General features: G+C 39.4%; 1 protein-coding gene across 6 annotated transcripts in view; it reads left to right on the top strand.

Moving 5' to 3' along the window:
* Positions 1-17,384: 17,384 nt before the first annotated feature.
* The window catches only part of PIP5K1B (phosphatidylinositol-4-phosphate 5-kinase type 1 beta), an 82,379-nt gene continuing 77,911 nt past the window's right edge, over positions 17,385-21,852 (top strand). The window contains exon 1 of one of the 6 annotated variants that reach the window (XM_014052346.2): positions 17,385-17,532. The gene's annotated coding sequence lies outside the window, so the exon portion shown is untranslated. Of the gene's footprint in view, positions 17,533-17,994; positions 18,302-18,534; positions 18,558-21,852 lie in introns of those variants that run through there. The other 5 variants (XM_087716009.1, XM_087716008.1, XM_014052354.2 and 2 more) reach the window with 5 other exon arrangements.

The raw sequence follows: 21,852 nt of genomic DNA, 5'->3' as shown, positions 1-21,852 counted from the left end.
AGCCTCCTCATAGCTACAGGGTAAAACTCTTAGTCGTTGTGCTGTTTTAGCATTCACACTAAAGAAAAGATTTAGAAATTATCAGAGTTCAAAAGGGTTGACAATAAAATGTTTATTTTAAATGCAGATGTAATTGCATATATGTGTTTTTCTGTCCTTTAATATAATATACATACACATATAAAATATATAATACATATAATACACACAAAGACACATTTAGTTTAATATAGATGTATTTTATACATATGTAAAATATATTTCCAGGAAGATCCTCCCACTGGAAGGGAAGTAATTAATATTTGTTTTCCTGGTGGAAGGACACAACAACAGAGGAATTGTCCAACAGGAGAACATGACAACCTGCTGTGTAGACTTAATACCTTGCCAGATGTTGCCAAAGTGTCCCAGATCAGAGAAATTTCCTGCAAGCAGCTTAGAATCAAGCTGTCACGGAAGCAGCTCCAGTTGCCAAGTGTGAAATAGGCTTTAAAATGAAGAACCTTCCCCAAACTGTTCCATCTGAGAGATATCAGCACTTTTCCTTTTTCTATGAACTTTTGCCTCTGCCAGGAAATGTCTTGCTTCTGATTCATTGAGGTCACCCTTGTTTTTGTTTTCTGTATTTTTTCCTCCTTCTTATTATTATTATAAAGTTTGCCTCTGAGCTGTACACATTTTGTGGGCAGGGCTGTATTAATTATTTAGCAGTCATGTTGACTGTAAAGAGTTATGGCACGCACTGATGTTCTGAATGTGATTGCTCACTACGGAGAGATTATTTTAGCCCATTACTGAGACTTAGTCATGCTTGGAATACTGATGTTAATTAGGGTATCCACAATTCCATTTGTATTGCTAAGCATCAGGAATCTGTTGGCAACCTTTTAAGCATTTCAAGTTTTGCAAGTTGCCTTTGCAGCTGACCATGCCATACTACTCAAATCACTGGGATCAGACTCTTGCATTAACATGTGCTTTAATTGATCCCATAGGACAACAGATAAGTTATAAATACTAATGAAATTTGAAAACTGAAGAAAAACAAAAGGGTACAGAATCCAGCTGATTATGCTAAAATCAGAGGTGGTATTCATCAGGTTCTGACCAGTTCTGGAGAACCGGTAGCAGAAATTTTGAGTAGTTCAGAGAACTGGTAAATACCACCTCTGACTGGCCCTGTCCCCATCTATTCTCTGCCTCCCGAGCTGATTGGGAGGAAAGGGATATTTTGCAGTATCCTCCCCCTGGAGTGGAGAGGGAATAGAGATTTTACAGTATCTTTCCCCTGCCACGCCCACCAAGCCATACCATGCCCATCAAGCCACGCCCACAAAACCGGTAGTAAAAAAATTTGAATCCCACCACTGCAAGTGTATTACTTAAACCAGTATTTCTCGCCCTTGGCAATTTTCAGATGCAGGGATTTCAACTCCCAGAATTCTCCAGTCAGCCTGCGAGTCCACACATTTGAAAGTTGAGAAACACTGATTTATAGAAATGCTCTTCTTTTTGTCCCTGACACCACTGGAACAAAAGACATAAAGACTCTGGAACCTTGTGCCAAATACTATGTCGATATGGGATTATTTCTGTTCTCCAGTGCTGCAGAGATATGATGGAGAAAGACAAGGGATGGGATATGGCACCACCTGCATTTCCATGCTAAACATTAAGGGGAAATATATGGAGGGCTAATTGTTTTCAGGGGCTCCCATGTGATTTGTGGTCTTAAAGTTTAGTCTATCGCAATGATTTGTCTTGATGAGAGAATATCTCCTGAGGAAATAAATCCTTGTTTTCTTAGTAGACAAATTAGAATAAAGACAGCTAGGTAGGTTTGGTTTGGTTTGGGTTTTGGTTTTTTTTACTGAATATAATCTTTCAAATTTCCTTCATTTTCAGAGTTGTGCAATAATGAAAGTAGGAGTTTTCCCTCCAAGCTTGTGCCTCAACCCTTGGATAATAATTCCTCACGGCTGCTAAGAACAGTTTGCGGCAGGATGATTTAGCAGAATAATCTCCACCCATAACTCTTTAGTTATCAGCCACTTTCATACGTGTGATTTTTGTTATCAGGGACAGCACTAAAACTCTCTCTAAAAACTCAACAGCCGGCAGCATAAGACACAAACAAAGTTCTGAGAGCTAAAATTGGTTTTATTACAGTTGGGAAGCCCACAGGACAAAGATCAGCGACTGTAAAATCTACCCATCCAGCTGGCTATATATGTAGCTCACCCAGGAATCTGTTTAAATCTCCCCTCCCCTTATGAGGTACAGAATGTCTTGCCACTCATGCTCAGCTTTGGAAATGGAAGTGGAAAGCAGCTGCTCCATACAGGCAGTCCATGACTTATGAACACAATTGACCCCAAAATTTCTGTTGCTGAGTAAGGCAGTTGTTAAATGGGCTTTGCCCCATCTTATGACCTTTTTGCCATAGTGCTAAAGTGAACCAATACAGTTGTTAACTTAGCAATATGGTTGGTAAGTGAAATCTGGTTTCCCATTAACTCTGCTTATCATAAGGTGAAATCTGGCAACCCTATTAATTTTGCTTGTCAAAAGGTGACCACTTCAGCCTGGGACACTCCAACCATCATAAATACTTGCAAGTTGTGAAGTGTCACAACTTGGAATCTGGGTTGGCCTGCTGTAACTTGGAATGGTTGCTAAATGATCGGTCATAAGTCAAGAGCTTTTGTGAAGATTTCCCCCATTTGCTTTTCCCATTTGCTTCATAATCTTGATTATGAACATAATCAAGATATTGGAAATGCAGTTGATATATACAGTACGAGGCATCCTTCCTGCAAGTACACTGGTGATGCACAGATGTTTTGCAGCTGGTACTCACTTTCCCTCCCTGAATTTGGAAATATTCTATGATAAAGTGAAGGTTGGTCTCCACTCAAATCTATGGAGGAAAGGGAAGTAAGCAAATCAGCTGTGTGTTTCTTGGAGCCTTAGACTGGAAGAGACTTTGAGCTTAGGAGTCAAAATAAAATAACATTTTAGCTTTCTACTTGTAGCTTTCTCTCTCTTGTGCTTTGGATAAAGCTCTTCATTTGAATAAAGGGGAAGCTGCTTTCATAGCAGCAAATTCTATTTCAGTCCAGGAATGATTCCAGCAGACAATCAAAGAAGAAGTTGAGATGTTAGTCCTGAGGGCATGTCAGAAGCAAACAAAACACACTTTAAAAAGGGGGCAGGGCTTCAAGTCTGTGATTGTGGCTACCATTTTGACTCTTTTGACCTCTAGGTAGATGACTCTTAAAGCCCATTATGTTTCACCTATTATTTCACAATTAGAGCAGTATAAACCGTCAATAGCATGATCACAATGTTGGGTATTGTAAAAACCTATAATTAAAGATAACCATAGAATGCCTACCAATGTCTGCCTTTCAAAACCAACAGGCTTTTATTTCTATTTTCATGGGACCCAGATTTTATATATTTGCTATGTTTGGCACCCAAAGATTTTGAAGAGACTCCTTTTAGTGACCAAACCTGCAATGTTGCACAGCCCTAGTAGCTACAATTGACTGGAATATTGTGCAGCCTACATTTACTAGAGTAATGCACACCTTATGTTTTCAATTATGGCAATGTGCCAAATATTTACAAACACATCATAAGAGCAGGTTGTAAGTTTACTGTAAACCTGATACAAAGTTTGCTTTGCATGATACGTGGAACAAGTTTTTTTTGCTTCTAATAGTCTGCAAATTTCTTTCTGTTAAAGAGGCACATAAATAAAACATTAAATATGGCATGGCAATCATAGAGCAGAACTTAATTTGTAAAAGTAATAGAGATGAATATGCATTGTCACAGGATGTACAGGTGTGGCTGTGCTCCAAACATAATTTGAACTCTTTAATTATATGTTTGAAATGTAAGTATGCACATGCCAATACTTATGTCTGTTACAGTATTTATATCTCATATTCTGCACAATAAGGAAGATAAACATATATATATATTTCTTACCCTCTCCCTTCATTTTTTTCTGATTCTTCCCCAGCTTTTGGCTCTGAAGTCTCGAATTCAGATTTCTAAATAAAAGATAAAAGCTTGATAAAAGCGTTGGGAAATAATGTAGTTCATCCTTCAGGTTAAAGAGAACAGCCCCACGAAACAGGTCACTCCTACTCAAATCAAGGAGAATTCTGAATTTGTAAGCTGTGTGGGTGAAATTCTCAAACAGATGGTGAAAGCAAATCCATCTGGCCTTCTAGCTTTTTCTATTGTAACTCCGTCTTTTTCTTTTTGGGTAGGTTAATCTCACCTATCCTGATTTCCTTAACCACTTGTATTTTTAGGTTAATGCTTGGGGGGTAGATGAGAAATAGAATGAACATATCTGAAAGAAAGATACTGTTCTTCTTCTGTCTATGTTACATGTCATTTTAACTTAATATATATATTAAAATTTATAATGTATACACACACACAAAATTAATTATGTTCCTCAAGTTTTAATCTTAATTAATATGTAAAAAAATGAATCCAGGATTCTATTCTATGAATAAATTCATTAAAAAAAAATCATTGATGCTATCATTTTGAATTCTTTGTAAGGGAGTCTTACTAGCTTGATTTTACTACTATTTTAGCAGCAAATGTCATTACTGTGTTTCAGTGTCACCAAGCAAAGTAATTATAGTCACGCACTGTAATAATTTGTTTTGCTGCCAATATTATACTCTCGATTTCTACCAATACATTGAGTAAATGTGCCTAATGCAGTGGTGCAATTCAGCTGATTCTATCTGGTTCGGGCAAATCGGTAGCAGTGGCGGTGGGAGGCTCTGCCCACCTGTCCGGACATCATCACATCCTGTTTTTTTATGCTCTGTGCATATGCGGAAGGTTCTGCATATGTGCAGCGGTGGCACGTGCGAGGAAAGTGTGCACAAAACTCACATTTCAGACAGAGATCTCAGAAGATAATCAGAACTGCAGAAAAAACCATTACTGCCAACCTGCTTTCCATTGAGGACCTGAACACTGCACAAGTCAAAAAGAGGGCCGTGAAAATATTTGCAGACCCCTCGCATCCTGGACATAAATTGTTTCAACTCCTACCTCAAAACGACGCTATAGAGCACTGCACACCAAGACAACTAGACACAAGAACAGTTTTTCCCCGAACGCCATCACTCTGCTAAACAAATAATTCCCTCACCACTGCCAAACTATTCACTAAGGCTGCATTGCTATTACTATTAGTCTTCGCATCGTTCCTGTCACCCATCTCCTCCCACTTATGACTGCAGGACTGTAAATTTGTTGCTTGTATCCTTATGATTTATGTTGATATATATTGTTTCCATCAATCCTGGGAAAAGGATCACCTGATATTAAATTACAATCTATGACACAAGGGTGTATCTGGGAGTAAACCTGATGTTAAGTGTACTACTGTACAACCTAACATAGTGAAATATACCATCAAGTATACAGAAAGAAGCATAACAGATTGCAGGGAGGGAACACTAATTTGGCCTCAAAAGCAAAACATAATTGTTCTAAGCATCTCTTCCTTGTTGTCATGAATAGCATTACTGTGTTATATTATCACATATCAAATTTAAGGTTTTGCCTTCCAGATACACAGTTTTGTCTACATATAAGCATTTTACCATTTTAGTATATTTTCAGAGAATACAGATTTTCTCCAATGTGCTTTCTCCAATAAATAATAAATAAAAATTTAAAAAGGCATTAAAAAAGTCAAGCGTAATTCTGCTCTAAAGGCCGTTGGCCTTTATAAACTCAAAAAGGCAGCAATAGCATACATTAAATATTAACCTAGAATATGACTCTAAGGAGAAAATGTAGTCATTATGCTCTGTAACAAAGTGAACATGATAAACAGGACAGCTCTTTGGATCTAGAACTCTGAGTTAGAAATTAGATAAGAATATAATGGTAAAAGAAAAATTTTAAAAAGCTTCCTAGCTATGTATTCATAGTAAGAATCTAGAAATCTTGTCCCATTGTGAGAGAAAGAGCTTTTTGTTCTGCAAAGAAATCTGGCTTAGACTTGTTGGGGACAACAAAAGAGATAATTTAATTTACAACATGATTGAAGATAATTATAGGCCTGGGTTTATTTTATTTTAATTTGTGGAAATGGCATCTCTAATCAACTGGATTTCTGGAAGAAGAAAACAGTTATTCAGCAAAAAAAAATTCAGCTATTAGGAAAACAAATAGGATTTTCTGTCAGATATGAATATGTTGCACACAAGGTATTCTGTGAATTTTGTCCTGCAGATCCAGAGGCCAATGAAGTGGGTTGAGATGTGCTAAATATGAAGCTCCATTCTTCCTCCAATGTTCTTCTTCCACAAAGACAATCATAGAAATATCCTGGACCTGAGAAGAAGCTTAGGTTAATAAATAATGACCTGTAGAAAGTTATCACTTAGCCCTCTCCCAGAAAAATGAAATATCCTAGGAAATATTGAAAAGGCAGAATATTATATTTCCTTGGATGTGAAAAGGAAGAAACCATTTTTATACAACTATTGTAGCATCCCCACGGTTACCTGATCAAAATTTCAACCCTTGACACCTGGCATGTATTTATGACAGTCACACTTACCCAGGATCATGTGATTACCACGTGTAAGCTTCCCATCTGTCTTTCAACAAGCAAAGTCAATGGGGGTAGCCAAATTTGCTTAATAACTGCCATGATTGGCTTAACTATTGTGGCAAAAAAGGTCATAAAATGAATCAAAACACATTTAACAACTGCCTTGCTTAGCGATGGAAATTTTGGGCTCAGTTGTGGTTGTACGTCAAGGACTATTTAAAATGGTTTGTAGTAATTAAGCAAGCTGAGGATGTCTCCTCAACAGTGGTGTACATAGCTACTAACTGGTATCCAGAACAGATCATTTTTTCAATCTCCCTCACCCACTTTGTGGCTGAAAGCAAGCTAGAAACTAGGAGACTTGAGTTCTGGTCCTATCTTAGTCATAAAGCCTGTTGGGTGTCTTTAAGCCAGTTATTCTCTCAGCCCTAGGAAGAAGGCAAAAACAAACCACTTCTGAAAGCTTCTGCCCAGAAAACTGCACAAAGAGAAAAATCACAAGGAGTCTCCACCTGTCTTTACCACATCCCTTATTGCTTGTTCCTTGATGGACCAATACCCTTGGTACACCACTGCCCCTCAATCTTGTTGCGGAATGAGCAAAGATTGCAACTACAGGTAGTCCTCAATTTACAACAGTCCTTCTGTGTCTATTCGAAGTTACAACAGCCCTAAAAATAGTGACCTACGACTGTTTTTCACACTTACGAGTGTTGCAGCATTCCTATGGTGATGCGATCAAAATGTCAACTGACTCATATTTATGACAGTTGCAGTGTCATGAGGTTATGTGATCACCTTTTGCGACCTGACAAGCAAAGTCAATGGGAAAGCCAGATTCACTTAACAACCAGGTTACTGGCTTAACAACTTCAGTGATTCACTTAACAACTGTGGCAAGAAAGTTTGTAAAATGGGGCAAAACTCACTTAACAATTTTCTTGCTTAGCAATAGGAATTTTGGGTTCAATTGTGGTCATACGTTGAGGAGTACGTGTATATTGCATGAAGAGCTTATGCACTCTACTCTACTGTGTTCACACTGTGTTATCACCAGAAGGGGCCAGCAACCATTTGGAAATGGAAGAAAAAATAACTATTACTCTGCATCCATCTCCCTCCTATCAGAACTAAAAGGTACATGTTCCTGCTAGTGTTTTGAAGTTCTCTTTGTTCCTTTGTCTCTACTTTCTGTTTTGACCAATGAGTATTTCTTCATTTATAAGTGGATTCCAGGAATTCCTTGGATAGTTCAGAGATCACATCCCCTCGGTGTCACCTCAACCAAGTTGGAGTTGCTATGGTCTCCAATATCTTCTAAAATTATTTTTGATCAGAAATGCTGACCTACACACCAACAAGCTTGAATTTGCAAAACAAAACTATTACAAAACAAAAGCTCAGAGTAAGAGAAATAGGTCAGGCAAAGAAACATAGTAATTTAAAGATCAACTCAAAATTCAAAACTGAGCAAAACTTTTTTATTTTTAAACTAAGTGTTATAACTACTATACTACTACTGCATGGCATCCCAAGAAATGGTACCTCTAGAGACATTAAAGAAAAGCTAGTAATGAAGGAATTTTTATGCCTTTAAGTATATGCACCCTTATACTTTCATTTGGTCTATATAAATTAAACTTTATATGCATTTCTAAATGTCTGCATATAATGAATTCATCAAAAGCCAATCAAAATATCTTTAATTAACCCCTTTTCAGAGAAAATATTACTGTATTTGAGATACTTAAAAATCATAATCAAATGAATGTTTAGAAAAAAATAGCAACCAATTCAATCATGTAATTTATATAATTACGTGTGTATGGGACATGACTTTTGTTACAACCTTATATCTCTGTATGTATATGTCTGTGTGTTTGTGTTTATATACGTGTGTGTGAGAGGGGGGCAGAGGGGGAGGGAGAAAGAGAACTATGTACACATAAAGAAGTATGTATTTACAACCACAAACCAACAACTGTTAGCTCAAAGTTACAACGGCACTGAAAATGTGACTTATGACCAGTCTTCAAAATAAGCAGTTACTGTTGGAACCCCGATTTGTTTAACAACTGCATGATTCACTGAACAATTGCAGTGATTTGCTTAACAACTATGGGAAAAATATATCCTAAAATCAGTTGTGACTTACTTAATCATCTTGCCTAGCAATGGAAATGTCAATCCCAATTCTGGTCATAAGATGAAGACTGACCTGTAAGGCCACATAAATCAGTTGCAGGTTACTTTTCTCGAAGAAAAAGATGGGGAGGCCCAATGACAGGAGGGGTGGAAGGTCAAATTGAATTTCTTGCCTACAGTTGCCAAAATGTCTCAGTCCCAATAGACTTTTTAAAAAAAGTGACAGTGTCAAATGGCATGAATACATAACAGGAGCAATGTAAAGATGCAGATAAAATATGGTTTTGTTTGATTAAGCATGCAGTATGTGAACTAAGTCCATGTACTTTTATAAACTCTAGTGTATTGAATGCATTATATAAATATACTCAGTTTAATTCCTTCAATAAGCTATAGTTGAACTAATTATAGCTTTGTAAACCAGGTCTGTATTTAGAGAAGAAATTGTTTGTTGTTCCAGTAATCATCTTTTCGTACTATACTTCTGGATTCCTAACTCATTTATATACTGACTTTATTCAGCCAAAACACTTATTTATAGTAAACAACTGTAATTGGCTTTCCTAAACTGATTTTCTGAATTCATTCAGCATTAAACTCGGTGGGCTGAGTTTGCACAACATTAAACATACCTTGCCAGTGTGGTTTTATGTAACATGCAAAAACAGCCCCTCTCAGGGAGGGGCAGAGAAAACCTACTGGTGATAATGTCCCACAGAGAGAATTGCAGGAACCAGTTGGATTGCTACCTGAACTTTATTCCAGCATTGGTGATAAAATAGCATTTAAAAAAGGTAATCTCTCTATTAAGGTGAACTCTTTTTAAAATCAAGTCTGGTAATTTAATGGATACCTGGGGAGATTTTTTGAAAATATGCAAAAGAGGTTTGCTACTGTTTTCCTACAGGATTATTAGGCTTGTTTTTAACTTCTAAGGCTATACTTATTGTCTCATTCTATCTGGATGGTCTCAACTAGATCCAATCCTGCTTGATTTTTTTGAGATCAACCAAGGTCAACTTGATATTCAAGTCACCTCTTTCATTTAAAAGAAATATTCCTCAGGATTGTAAATACATACAGAATTGTATTGGCTGTTAGCTTTGATCTGAATTTTTAATTATATATGAATAATTAAAATTATTCCAATTATTGTCAATGCTAATTTATTTTTATTTTATAACAAATGTTGTTGCATTAGTATACCGATAAGCAATCTGATGCCCTCAAGATGTTTAGGACTACAGCTCCATGCTATAATCCCTAAATTGTCTACTATGTTGACTGAGAGGAAGGAAACATTGCTCATGTTTATTTAGTTGGGAGGCAAATTTTTATTTTGTGTTTCAGTGTTTTCCACATACATATGAAAAAGAACATGCTATTACTGGGTTACTGACCAATTTATTGTTTAAATGTGTTTGGTGTGGCTATGTGTTCTTGTATTTATCTGTTTTGGGGATACATTAAATTATCCCAGGTGTGCTCTTAATTTTATGGTTATCAAAATTGCTAATTTATTGTTTATTTCATATGGTATATTTGTTATTACAGTGGTACCTCGATAGTCATTGTTGATTTGTTCCAGGAGGAGTGATGATTACCAAAAATGATAAATACCAAACCAATTTTTCCCATAAAGAATAATATAGTTAGTCACAAGGCAGCCAAAATTGACAAGTTCTAGACTGTGCATTGAGTACCAAACAAACTATGACTATCAGGACAAAAGTTTCACATCAAAATGCATTGAGCACCAAATTTGATGAATTTCAAAGCAGTTACATATCATACTTTTTGAATATTCTGCTATTCTGTTTCATTTTTTTTCTAATCACCTTTATCCAGAACATTATAAACTATAAGACCTTCAACACACCAATTTTCTGTGTATCAGCTTGATCTGTGCATTCACTCAACCTTGCTTGGCTGTTCCAAGTTGGGCATGAAGAGTTTTGCAGGTGTCCTTTTTGTACTATAAAAATGTTGCACATTCCTAAAAAGTTTGGAGTCATCTGAAAGTACACTTGCTCCTTGTTTGTGTTGATCTATTGGTGCCAATCCCACTTTGGTTGTTATTAGTTGACATGACTTGAGATACATAGCAACCAACCTCTAGAAAGGAGAATATAAATGATCTTTCTCAATTAGCCTCCCTCTGCCCATCTCACAATGTCCTGTTGTATAACTATCAGAACCACTGTGAATTAGTGCCAGGTATGAAATCCTCTTACTTTCGCTATCGGTTTGGAATTGGGAGCGCAGAGCATCCGTGATGACGTCTGGGCGGGTGGGCGGAGCCTCCCACTGCCACCACTACTGGTTCGCCCGAACTGGTGTGAACTGGCAGAATACCACCTCTGATTATTGCTCTTTGAAGTACTGAACTGCTAGAAGTACCTTCTTCAGTGACATTGTTTCTATTGTATTCTATTTTATTGAAAGCCATCATGGTTCTTCCAGACTTGGCAATCTGTATATTTAATAAATAAAAATGTCTCCAAAATGTTTCCACTATGATATTGTTGTCTGCCCAAAATAAACCAGACCAGTAAACCAAAGTAATATAGTCCAACACTACTTTTATTGTAAAGTTAGAGTAATATAATTTTGCAAATCTGTGCCTTTCCCCTCCTTCCCTTTATCTTTGTGTAAACTAGGGAGGGGCTTGTCCAAGATGTTTGCATATGTTACAGGTCTGCCCTGGACTCAGGTTTCTTTTATTTGACCATTGCCTTGGCAGTAGCTCTTCCTCCTATCCCTCAAAACCGTTCCTTCTGCTTTCTACAGCTATGATCTACACAGGCACCAGAGTTGGTTCCAGGAAAGCCCAATTCATATACCTGAGCATTTGCTGTCTAGATCAAGGTGAAGCAGCTTGACGTTAGTCAGATTTCATGCCAGAACTCAGCAATTTGTCTAGAAATTCCAAACATTTAATACTTTCTTTAAGAATTTGCTTACTTGGCAGAAAGTTTTCAAACACATCTCAACTAACTGGGCTCCTCATTTCAGAAAAAAATGATGCCTTACACATAGATTATTTGCCATCTGCAATGATGTAAAGTTAAAGCTTTTGTATAGGTCTGTGTTCCAGATCATAAACTCTAGGATTTTTTCCCCCTTGATTCTTATTTTTTAAACACATTTATATGGCCATCAATCTATTAGAAAATGGTATAGGAGACAGACAAAAATAAAAATATAATTATTTAAAAAAACATTTAAAATGAAAAACAATGTTGAGACCCCGATAAAACTCTCATTCATAAATCTGCCACACCATGTGAACTCCATCAACATTTGGCCCAATGCCTGAGACAAAAATCAGGGCTTCACTGCTTTCCTGAAAGCCAGAATAATCAATCCATTCCTCCTGGTAAAAGCTGTTCCATGAACCAAGCACCATAACAGAGAAGGCAAAGGCCTGAAGCCGGCTGACACGCTTTCACCAAGGGGACCAACCAGTGCATCTTTGCCTGATCAAATGGGACAGGTAGAAGCCATTGGGGACAAATGATTCAACAAGTAACTAGGCCTCATACAATGTAGGGCTTTAAAGGTGAGAACCTGCAATTTGAATTGCATCCAGAAGTCTAGTGGAATCCAGTGTAGCTACTGTAGGAGTGTCAGGCCCAACCCAGAGATGAGACGGTCAAATCCAGTTGAGTCCAAAACTTTATTTGCTTATATCTAATAGACAGAATCTTTCCAAACTAAAACTAAAACTTTCTAAGCTACTAAATATAATCTGAGAAATTCTAGGGTGTAGTTACCCTGAATCTCTTTCCCCTCGCTCACCCATCCACCTCGGGAGTGTGCAGTCTCTCGATCCGGATCTCTTCTCTTCCGGGAAAGCTCTGAGTTGGCAAGTTCTTCGCCCTCTGATGCTGCAGGTGTGCATTCCATCACATTGCGATGTTCACAGAGGCCTGTTGCTGTTGCGTTAGCCTGGAAGTCACTGTTGGCTACCTTGCCAATTTCAGTTTTTGCAACATATTCTTCTCTAATTTTAACTGCTTCTGCCAAAACTGAACATTTCTGTTTTTTTTCTTTTCTGTTTTCTTCTTCTTTCTGCTTCTGGTTCTGGGGAGCCTGAAGGCAAGTGTCCCTCCATTTCCTTTTTTTTTTGTCAGATAGAGTTGACGAGATCTTCCCCCTCTGCTCCACTTTTTTCTAACTGAGTGCAGCAGGAAGGAGGATGAATTTCCATTACTTTTTGATGTGAGGTTTGTGAGATCTCTAAAGTTTCAGATTCCCTTAATTATTTCTCCTTTTGACCCTGTAGAAAGAAGGAGATATTTCTCTCTTTTCTACATCTTTCTCCAGAAGTTTTCCCATCACCAAAGTCTCCTTATTATTGGATGTTTTTCATTTGTCATGTCCCCTTCAAGTGCCAAGAGCCAGTTGCATGGCAAATTTAGGCTTCTGTTACTGTATTGCCACTGGGGCTGCCAAACTAAATGAGCCACATCAATGTCACTTGGCATCTCCTGAGAAAAGGCAATGTTCAAGCATCCCTTCCAATAAATAAATATTCTAGACTGCTCTCCTGCCTGAGAGCCTAAATTATGTTTCAACTTCTTCCTCATTCCTTCTGAGATGTGGGAGCGATGAGACTAGATGTGCTCAGAGAACCATTTCAGGAGACAATTGTAGAAAATTAGATGTATTTGCAGTGTGGCTAGGAGCTGCCTGATCTCCAGATTCTGGGTTTTGTGGAAAGGGTGATTCCTGCATTTGCTGACCCTGGATTTAGTTAAGGAAAGTTTAGTTTATTTTATTTTAGTTTAGTTAAGGAAAATCAGTTAAGGAAAGTCTTCTGACCCACAGGGTATCACAGGATAGGGCATATGTCAAAGATGTTTGGATGTAAAATAGAAATTGGAGAAAGATTTGGTTTACATAATTATGGTCAAACCTGTTTGATCTTGGTATTAGGAATGCAAGAGCTAATAAATATGAGAAAAACTGTTTAAGTGGGATTCCAGTGCTAAAAATCCTTCTTTAACGGGCATTTATTTCAGCACCTCCTCTGTCATTTAGATCCTGTTGCCCCATTGCATGTAGATTTTATCATGAGATATGCTTTTACAATCTTCTCCATAGCTTGAGGGCAGCCTCCTTTGCAGCTCTTTTCTTTTCAGGAAACTCCTTTCAGTTGCAAGAAATTGTGTTGTTTCTAGCAAAATGCTCTTGGCCATCAGGAAAGTATTTCAGGTTTTTGGTCGTGGTGACCAAAACTGGATGCAATATTCCAAATGTGGTCTTACTAAGGCATTATAAAGTGGTACTAACATTTCATGTGATTTTGATCCATTCCTCTGTTAATGCACCATAGGACTGTATTGGGATGGGTTTTTTTGGTGGGGGCAGCTTAATACGACACTGTCAAGATGCATTGGAAACACAGGTGGAGTATAGATTAGGAAAGACTGTTAATGTGTTTTGCATATTATGATAATTTTTTTCTGCCCTACTATATTAACCTCATATGGTTAACAAGTTAGCAAAACATTTCTAACCAAAAAGGAAGTTTAAGAAGAATATTGCCTATACATTAATTTTTTGAACACACCCATTCTAGGACATTTTTATTTACAGAAATATAAATGGCCACTGCTCTCCTATCTGCTGTATATTTTAGTGACATCAAAAACTTTCCAGTTGAAAGTCTAATGAGAGGAATTGCTTTGATGAAATAAGCAAAAATATTGCAAACACTGTTTTAGATCCAATGCACAAATTGTTTCTTTCCAAAGCTTTCTCATCAAAATAAGTGATTGTGCCTCAAAGAAAGAGTGTTACAGATCAAAGAACCAGTTTTACAGGCTGTATTTTGAAGTGCCCTTTGTAATTAGTTGAACTAAAGAAAATGTTGACAAGATGCAGGGCACTTGTCTGAGTCTCCAAAAAAGTTGTCTTCCTAACAATGGCTATCGATGAAAGTATAAAGAACTGTGTCAAAAGTAGAGATTATCTTCTACAATGGTGTTTTGCCTATAAACTCATGTATTCATTTCTAAAAATCCATATATGTAAGCTAAAAAGAACAATTTCTATTCTATTTAGAACTTCCACTTGCACTTATCTTTAATTGCTTTTCCTTAGCTCTATGACAGCAAGAACAAAGTCCAATTATGATAAAAAGCACAAACCTATTGAGTAAAGCTTATTGAATTACTAGAGTCTGATCACTAGAAATAATTACTAAACAACAAATACCCTTGTGCAATCAATGTTAATGCTAGCTTGATTCAAGAGGCATCTCAAGGAGCAGATATGGCATTTAAATCCAAACATACATACTTACAAATCACTACTTACCTCATAGCTCTCAGGTTCTGTTATTGTGATGCAATAAGAATCTGCAAATGCTGAATAAAATTGCTGAATTTGTATTTTGTGTTAAAACTATGCTTCATAATGTGTTACTCCAAAGCAAAATCAATAGAAGCAGTTTTGTCTTCGTGTTTTTGCCAATATTCCCTAAAAGGTCTCTCTCTACTTTTTCTGAAGCTATTGTATATTTATTTTTATATCTATATATCTGTATCTCTCTCTCCCTGTCTCCCCTGTGCTAGGATTTCTATGGAAATTAGGCTATACTCCAATCGTTATGGTGAATTTAAAACCATGGCTTATAATTGGCTTAACCAATGTATATACAAGGTTCATAGTAGGCCCCAACCCAAATCGTCACATTGAGAGATGAACGGCGCAAAGCCTTACTACAGTGCTTTAAAATGCATTTATTGATGCTTGGAATTAAAATTCAGAATAACATTGTAAGGATTTCTTACTTTAATGCAGCCTATTTGGGATGGTATCACTTCTGAATATTTATAAAAATTGTTTTCAAAATGATTAAATACTGAATATACAATAATTCAAAACATATAGGCCAGTGATGGTGAATGTTTTTGTCCTTGCGTGCCAAAATTGTGCACACCTGTGCAGTAGTCCGTGCATGCGTGCCCCACACCCACAATGCATTGCACCCCACCTCCCCTGTGCATACGCACGTGACCCCCCATGCACATGCGCACGCGACCACTCCCTGCGAGGGGAGGGGTTTTGCCCCTCTCAGGCTCCAGAGGCTTTCATCAAGCCCTCCAGAGGCCGGAAACACGCTCCATTTTTGGCACCAGGAGGCTTCAGGGAGGGCGTCCAGAGAGCCTTCCCCCCCCCCCAGAAGCTCGAGGAAAGCCTCCAGAGCCTGGTGAGGACAAAAACCAGGAAGTTCCAGATGTTCAGAAATTGGTGTGTTTCTGGCCTCTAGAGCCCAGGGGAGGCCGTTTTTGCCTTCCCAGAGGTTCGAGAAAAGTCTCTGGAGCCTGGAAAGGGCAAAAAATAGGACTTCCTGAAGTTCCATTTTTCGCCCTCTCCCGGACTGCAACACACACACACCGTACATGTGTCTGCGTCCTCTGCGTCCACGGCAGACCTGAAAATCAGCTATCCAGTGGGAGGCGTGCATGCATGCCTGGTGGAGCTGCGCTGGGTGACAGTTTGCGTGCCCGCACAGAGGGCTCTGCATGCTATAGGATCGCCATCACGGATATAGGCAATGCAAACGGAAAATTAGGTACAAGTCACAATCTCCTAGCATTTTACTTTAGGGAGTGGGAGTACTACAGGTGGCTTAAGGCATCTATTTTGTATCCTTTGGCAGCAAAAGAGCATTTTGCCATCAAATTTTTGCCATACAGATCAAAGGTCAATATAGATTGACATGGGTTGTGATTTACCTGATGCAAAACTAACCAAGCCACATGACCAACCTTGTACATTATCCTTCCTGTTTACTAGATTTTAGAGGTGTCTTTTTTATTACCCGTTTTATGACAGCTATGACCTTTGGTTTCATTGCAATACCAAAATCCAGATTGCTCACAGGATGTTTAGATCTTGAGCAAGCCATTAGTATTAAAGCATCGAAGAAAAAAATGTGGCAGATAAAAGAGATGACATAAAAGATCCCAATTGAATCTTTGAAGTGTTCCTAAAAGGGCATTGCTCTTCAATATTTGCTCTATCCCAGATTTTCAAGATTTAATTCTTTTCAAATAGACACACTGAAGCTCTTCCTTGTTCCTTCCCCAAATCCTATCTGAAGTGTGGAGCTGAAGAAGGGGGGAAAAAAACATTTTTCCCCAGGGGCTCATGCCAGAGCATGATTGCTTATAGCTTTTGAAAATTCATGGGAAAGCTTACAAATGGCATCCTGCAAACTAATGATTTCCATGCCGAATGCTAAATGTCATCGTGGAGAGCCCTAATTTTGGAGAAGCAGAATTGTGAATTTTTTTTTTAAAAAAAAAATGGTTAATAACCAAAGAGAACTGGTTAAAATAACAACTGTGCTGATTAAACTGTTCAGGTCCTCAAAACAAAAGGTCAAGAGAATGGCTGGGAAAGTCCAAACTTGGCTGTAGATCAAACCTTTTAATACCCCCCCCCCCTCTCTCTCACACACACACACACACTGTGAGAGAGGGAGGGAGGGAGAGAAGGAGAAAAAAGAGAAAGAGAGAGAGTAGATGTATGAAAAGATACCCTGGAGGAAATGGACTAAAAAGGTTGAGGCATCACAAATGTTGCTTGCCTTTAAGATACCACTGTGGATTTTACAAGTAAAGCAATCATCGGAGAGCGCAGAGTCCACCTCCGAGACTGCGCGGAGAGCAGAAATCAAGTTGGACCCAACAATTTCCTCAACCCGAAGCCGGATCAAACTGACAGGCCACGGCCTGAGTGGGACCTCCCAGGTAAACCCTTGGCGCGTGAAAGACGGGGAACCGAGAGAGAGGACAGAACCGAGGGCGACGCCAAAGAAAGTGAAGGCGGTGGGGGGTGGGTGAGGAACGAGGAAGAGCCTCGGTGCGGCTGCCGGGTCACGGGAGGGGCCTAAGACGGTCGCTTAGTTTTGGGTCGCTGGCTTCTGGCTTTTCCTTCTTTCCCTTCCCCCTTTCCCTCCCTCCCCTTCCAGCCCAGATTCGGAGCGGGCTGGAGGAAAAGAGCACGAGGCCCGCCGAGGCTTTTGCGCTGAGCTTCGAGGAGGCGGGCGGACGGCTCTGGCTTCTACGTGGAGGAGATTTCTCCCCCTAACAGGGCCGGAGGAAGAGAGAGAAAAAAGGGAAGCCCAGCTCGGAACTTGGCGTCGAGAGGAGGAGGAGAAGGAAGAGGAGGAAGCGGCGGGTGCTGCAACCTGGCGACCAAACCGGTCGCGTGCCCGTCGGGAGGCGCTGCTGCCCTGCGGCGCAGAGGCGCAACTGGGGCAGGAGCGGGGACGCCCCGGGCTGAGCCGAGCTTCAGAGCGCCAGGCAATTGGCTCTTGCCGCCGCCGCAGCTTAGTCCCTCCCGCGCCTGATTGCCTGGGATTCCGGCTCGGCTTTTGGAAGCTCGTCGCCTGCGGCAAGCCCGGCTTCTCGGTCGCTTGGAGGTGGGTGTGCGGGAGACTCCGGCTGCCGAAGGAGGAGGCCTTTCTCCGAGCCTCCCACAGAACCCGAGCCTGGCCTGCTGCTGGGGAACTGCGTGGTGAGGAGAGGAGCGGAGGGGAAAGGACGGGTTGGTGCCAAGGAGAAGCGGGGAGGCTCATTGGTGAAGGTGGAGGTTGCGCTGCGAAGGGGAGACATGGCTTCAGTCGCGGCGGTGCTGGTCGGAAGGACTCTTGTACCCTTGGCCAGGTCCAGCCCTATCTTTCCCGAACAGGTGGGGGGAGGTGGGTTGCCTTTAATCCTTCGCCGAATGATACCCCCTCCCTACCCTTCACGCAACTCCCGACCAATAAGAGGTAGGAAATGGGGAAGGGGCGACGGTCGAGATCCTGCACGTCCAGGACCCCAGGATGTGTGGGGCTGGTCGCCTATCGCTCTCCGCGCTTTTCAAAGTGGTCACTTGGGGGTGGGGCGAAAGGGTGGACAGGTCCACGGCTCGGGGAAGTTGTTGCGATGGGTGATTTTATACCAAAAAAAAGTCGAAGAAATGTTCTGGAACAGTCACTGCTCGGCTTATAGGAACCCCACAATTTGTATTCCCTCTTCCCTTCCCCCCCCACCCCCCACCCAAAAAAAGATCAGGGGGTAAAAAGTACTTCGTGCAGATTCTGTAGGTGCCCTTAAACCGGAGAAGGACACTAGCTGGGTTGGCTGCCGGGAAGAATCCGAGCGTTTTAATGTCCTTTCCCACAAGCCTTCCAGTTTTGCCTTCTGGTAATTGAGCATCTTGTTATGGAGAAGAGCAACAGTTAGACTTCTGTTAAGGCTAGGCCGGTGCCTGTTATGCATGGTGTTGGTTCTTTCTGGTTTCTTCAAGCTTGTAAGAAGGTCAGGAATCTTTTCTAAAACTTGTGAAGGGATTAATTACTCCGCGTGTTTGAGCTTTGTTCCAGTAGTAGAATGTACTAACTTGGAAATCCCATTGAGTTTTAAGGACAGGATCAAGATCAGGGTTTGGGGGTTAAATTTTGTTGAGTGTGTGTGTGTGTGGGGGGGGGACTGCTTATAATTGAAAGGGCACCTGAATCTAAAAGGTATAAATATATTTACAAAATAACTGCTGGACCTTTTGCTGGAATTCATAAGACATAAAATGTAACTGAACCTGTTATCTGAAATGGATGATTGGGAGGAGAATTAAAAATTATTATATGATGTAAAGGAATTTAGGATTGAAACATTCAGGTGATTTTTATGGACTAAAGGAGGGATATCAGTTTCACAAGGTTGGGTTTAAAAATGAAATGACGAAATAATATAATTTGATATTATGCAAATTGTTCTGTTCTGAAAGGAAGCTTTTTGCTCAATATATAAAGATTGTATTGCATTATCACAAGATTGTTTACCTAAAATATTGCTTCCTGGAACCAATAGCTCGTGCTGAATTCTAGCTATTGAAGGTGAGTTTTTTATTTCACTATATGCAAACACACCTTTGTGTATTTGCTCTGCATACCTTTGTGTAATAACATTTCTCCATTAAGCAGAAACTTAGGTGAAAAAATGGGAACAAAGATGGATGCCATTTATTCTCCGTCCACTGCTACCAACTTTTATAAATGTTGGATCAGATACCTTCATTAACTATAGTGATCTCATATTGAAATATAAAACATTCAGACATAAGAGATTTCATTATTTTATCAAAGGTGTAAATATTAAGCCGCAGATTAGCCCATACAAATGCATTTAACCTTGCCAGGAGTCCTGCAATCCATAATTGTTAGTAAATCAGAGGATTTTACTTCTTAGGTTCGCTATGTTTTGGTCTTGATACTGTTTCATATCTCAACCTGGCCAAATATTAGTGAAATAAACAATATAGTATTCAAATACTAATAGATAAAATATTAAGATATCATTCATCACGACATTAAGCAAATCCATGATTATGCAAAACAATTCACCTAGACTTGAAAAGCAAGGACTGGAAATGTGTGAACCTAGGAAGGGGCTAGACTCTCATAATGTAAAATAGTAGCTTAAAGTTATAGTAATTACTTAATGGGTATACAATGAGTTTTCTGTAAATTCTATCCAGCTTTTTTAAGTTGTGAAAAACAAAAATCAAATGCCCAAACAAAAAGACAAGATTGTTCCTCAGTCCTTATGTCAAAGAGCTATGCTGGAGGAGAAACACTATTTAGGACTTCAGTTCTCACTGTCCTAATCAGTTGCAATAGATAGTGAAAACCTACTAGACATTTGATTCTTATACTAATTTGTACTAAGGATCTTTCTTAATGCTTGCAAGACTTGTTTACTAAATTGGAATGTAAGATTTTTGAATGCATCATAAGTCTGAATCCTTGCAGTCTGGTTCTCTCCCCCCCCCCCCGCCCCAATTAATGTTCAGTAGTGAAGTTTGTGTGACTTCCCTCTCTTTTTGCATTGCATAATTGGAAGAAAGAGCTATGCCTGGGTTTCTTTGGGTAGTGACGTAACAAAAATATTAAAGGTCAGTGTAGCTATCTTTTAATCTTTTCACAAAATCAAAATGATAGAGAGCTGTAATAAATTATTTGTATCCTGAATTATAAGATTTGGGCAAAAAGTAGCTTTTCCAATGGATTGCTTTCATCTTTTTCTTTCAACAATACTTGAGAATGCACTTATTTCTCTACCATTAACAGTTCATCCATGGATTTAGAAATTTATTTCATGCATTCCAGTATAATCCTTTACATGTTTACCCAGGAATAAGTTCCTTTAAGAGTGCATAGGATTAGAGCCGATAATTATTTTCCTACAATCACTGAAGATGTTATGAAAATACAAGCATTGCCAAAAACAATTGGTACATTTCTTCTATTATACTCATTTTGTATCTGCTAAAAAGGCTTTTCATTATCTATTGTGTGATGCTGCACATGAAACTTCTGGATAGAAAGTACTTATTTCAGTCAATAGCTGTGTAAAACCATTTACGTCTTATAAAACAAAGTAGGGAAAGTATGCAGAGCATGAATTCTGAAATTGTTTCCAAACTCTCTTCCAAAGGCCATAAGAGGCACTGTATTTTATTCTGCATTCCATTTTTCTGTATTTTGTTTTTCCTTTGTGTTACATCTGTGTGTATATAGGGAAGCATAGACCAGATTACTATACTGTAGTACAGTAATCCATTCTGAGTCACATGATCAGTAATGTGTGCTTACAATGAAGGAGTCATCAATGTTCTGAGATGCTTTCCACCTGCCTCTCCTGTAGGGATGCGCTGTAGGAAGTTTCCAGGATTTTTTCTCTGTAGCTTCCACCAAGATTTTGTTTATTTTGAAACCTACATTTTCTTTGGCAGTGTCTCTCTCTGTGCTGTACTATACTCTGTACTTTGTCCTCCTCCCATGATGGCATGCATGCCAGAAGTGGCATGCAGAGCTATCTCTCCGAGCCATCGCCTGTTGCTCTTCTGGGTTCTGGCGGAGGGAGGCGGCTCAACTTTCTCTCGCTGTCTGGGGCTGCAGAACCAGGTTGTCAATGGGGATGTCCCGCCACCCTGATGGGGACAGGGGGCAGGCAGGGGGATGCAACAACCCTTGAAAGGCCAGGCAAAGCCGGCGCATGCGCGCACCAGAAACCAGAAGGTCA

This window comes from Thamnophis sirtalis, unplaced genomic scaffold (assembly GCF_051295495.1).
Source record: "Thamnophis sirtalis isolate CommonGarterSnake01/CBP01778 unplaced genomic scaffold, rThaSir2_p1.2 scaffold_5, whole genome shotgun sequence".
Lineage (NCBI taxonomy): Eukaryota > Metazoa > Chordata > Lepidosauria > Squamata > Natricidae > Thamnophis > Thamnophis sirtalis.
This window is presented reverse-complemented; position numbering and strand designations above follow the sequence as displayed.